Source organism: Vespula pensylvanica, chromosome 2 (genome assembly GCF_014466175.1).
Source record: "Vespula pensylvanica isolate Volc-1 chromosome 2, ASM1446617v1, whole genome shotgun sequence".
Taxonomy (NCBI): domain Eukaryota; kingdom Metazoa; phylum Arthropoda; class Insecta; order Hymenoptera; family Vespidae; genus Vespula; species Vespula pensylvanica.
The window spans coordinates 16,580,967-16,584,268 of NC_057686.1; the positions used below are offsets into that span (position 1 = coordinate 16,580,967).

At 29.8% G+C, this 3,302-nt stretch overlaps 1 protein-coding gene across 23 annotated transcripts in view; it reads right to left on the reverse strand.

Annotated features, from left to right (window-relative positions):
- Positions 1 to 3,302, reverse strand: part of LOC122638198 (regulating synaptic membrane exocytosis protein 2-like) — an 89,695-nt gene that overhangs the window by 5,675 nt on the left and 80,718 nt on the right. The window lies entirely within an intron of this gene.

A 3,302-nucleotide genomic window follows, 5' to 3' on the forward strand; every position in this document is an offset into this window, starting at 1 on the left:
TTGATACAATAATTGAAGAATAAAAGAAAAAATGAATTTTATTATTTATGCGTTATTTATTATCCTTCTTTTATTTCATTAGCTTTCAACAAGCTGATCGATCATAGTCGTTCTAAATTTATTTCTATGTTTCAACTACTTGAACATGCTACGCTAAAACGAATCAAAGATTGAAATCATTCGATATATACGTATGTATATGCACATATATATATATATATATGCATATGTGCATGTATATTGAAATAAAATAAAAGATTGACTTACGTTTGATACGTAGATCCTGCCAGGCGAAATTAAATGCACGCTCTACGAATCTTTTTTAAATGGGTGATAACATTTTTCACCATATAACAAACACACTATATATCCACATATATTCACGTTGATATCATTGCAAATAAAGATAAATCATTAGCAATCAGACATTTTGGAATTCTCAGGTATATGGAGTAGTTGTTACAGTATATGTATATTAATGTGACTTGAACGTGAAACGAGCAAGAAATCATACAATCATACAATCATACATACACACACACACACACATACAATCACAATCACAATGATCGTTCTATTTCTTTTTTTTTTTTGCGTATTTACGTAATTTGGACGAATATGAACGAATTTATATATTTTTTTCTTTTTTAAGAAATAAATTCTCTTGCTCGAGTTTCACGACAAGTATGTCGTATTAATCAAAAAAGAAAGGGAACTCGTTGTTCGAGGAAAATAAAGAAAAAAGAAAAAGAAAAAAAGGAATAAAAAAAAAAATAAAAGAGAAAAAAAAACAATTTCTCGCAATTTTCCTCATCCACGTGGTTTCGTCAGATAAATTACTGATAATACGACCATATATAATACTTAGGTATATACGTTTAGAGAGAGTGAGAGAGAAAGAGAGAGAGAGAGAGAGAGAGAGACAGACAGATATATATATATATATATATATATATATATATATAAATAGATAAATAGATAGAGTAACAAGTATAAATACTCTTAATAAAGAAAACAGAATCATTCTCTTTCAGTTTGAAATTATTATTGTTTCACAGATTATCGTTGAATCGACGTAATCAGATGATGACAGATCCTCGTTAAAAATAATCGTATTTAGAAACCTTATTATGTAAGAAAATTTCTTTCTTTTTCTTCTTTCTTTTATTTTTCTTTTTTTTCTTTTGTTTCATTCATTTTCATCTGGATCGTCGATTCATCGTTCAAAGATACAAAATACACTTATCTAATCTACGAATAAGGTGCATCGCACAAAACAACGTCGAGAATCGATATATATATATATATATTATAATAACAAAGTTATTATATATTTTTTCCAAATAAATATATATATATATATATATATATATATGCGTGTGTTAAATACCGTACAAACAATATGAGAGGATTATACACAAATTTTTCAAACGCAACGTATTAAGAATTCCGATAGAAGAGACATAAAAAAGAAAAACGAAGGAAAAAGAGAAAAGAAAAAAGTGATCACTAACTATTACGAACGATCTCGTCCACCACTTTCTGGTTGACGTGGAAAAATTATTCGTCGTCATTCTTGTTGTGTCATCATCGTCAGTCCGTAATCGTTCTCGTGAAAATGTTACGGATGTTTCAGAGTATATGGACAAACATAATGTTGTATATATTTTTGTGAATAAAAGTGCGTGTTTTTTTTTCTTCTTTTTTTTTTTTTTTATGTACAATCATATCATGTGCTTCGAAGAATTCGTCAATAATAATGCGATAACATGAGATATCACTTGCGGCAGCCAAGCAGATAAGCCAAGACGACAACAACATCGATCAAGGAATAATTATCGTATCCTTTTTATATATTTTATTATTAATATTATTATTTATTATTATAATTGTTGTTGTTATTATTGTTATGATAGTTATGATTTTTTTAGTTTCTTTTGCTTTTTCAAGTATCGACCTATCGAGAGATTTTTCGAAGAGAGCGGACATCGATGTAAACGCGTATCACAAATTAAACAAAAGGCATTTAATATGGTATGTATAATCTTGAGAGAAGCATTATTAACAGTACACAGGAAATTGGAAATAAGACAAATTTTCAAGGCGACTTGTATATAGTACACTGTATAGTTTAGAAAAAAAAATGGAAAAGAGAGAAAGAAAGAGAAGGAGAAAGAGAAAGAGAGAAAGGGACTGAGAGAGAGAGAGAGAGAGAGAGAGAGAGAGAGAGAAAGAGAGGGTTGAGAGAGAGAGAGATAAAGATATATATACTTTGATCAGTATTGTATCTTTTCTTTTTCTCTGTTGCATTTTTGTCTTCATCGTTGTTCTAAAAAAAAATATATATATATTCTTTTGTCTTACTTTCTTATCTTTTAACATAATCGTACGATTTTTATTAAGAAGGGACACGTGACCCGAGCGAGCTAATAGTTACTGTCAAGAATTTATAAGAAAAAAGTAACATGATCTTTTTTTGTTGATCACATTGTCCTGTGACAAAGTAGAGAATAATGCGAAAGAAAATAAATAAATGCGAGAGAGAGATAATCCAGAGAACACGCGAGAGAGACAGATAGAAAGAAAGAGAAAAAGATACAGAGAGAGAAAGAGAAAGAGAGAATAAATGAAACAGACATAATATAAAGGTAAAGAGGAAAAAGATCGATAGAGATAGACAGACAGACAAATAGAGAGAGAAAGAAGAAGAAGAAGAAGAAGAAGAAGAAGAGAGAGAGTAAGAGAGAGAGAGAAATATAGAGTAAAAGTGAAGCAATACGACACGAGCGTGATATATCAGAATATGGAAACAGCATCAACGAAAGGATCATTCCATTGGAAGGACATCAATAAGCGACACGAATTGCGAAGAGAAATTCATCCGACACTCTCGAATAATAATCTTGTATAATCACTAAAAAAAAAAGTAAATACGATGTAAACGATGAACGAAATATTAAGAGAGAACAAGATAAGAGATAGAAAATGGAAAAACAAGAAAACGGATCGATCTAGGAGTAAGATCGTTTGGAAGTTCGATAAAAACATTGAAGAAGATGAAATATAATAATAAATAAGATAGAGAGAGAACAGAGAGAGAGAGAGAGAGAGAGAGAGAGAGAGAGAGAGAAATGAGGAAAGTAAAATGAAATATATTGCATGATATTTTAGTATAAAATTTTTGATTAAAAATTTACGAATATTTCTCCAGGAAATATAAAGTTTCGGTCGAAGAGAAAATAGATGTGATATGTAAGAGAGAGAGAGAGAGAGAGAGAGAGAGAGAGAGAGAGAGAGAGAGA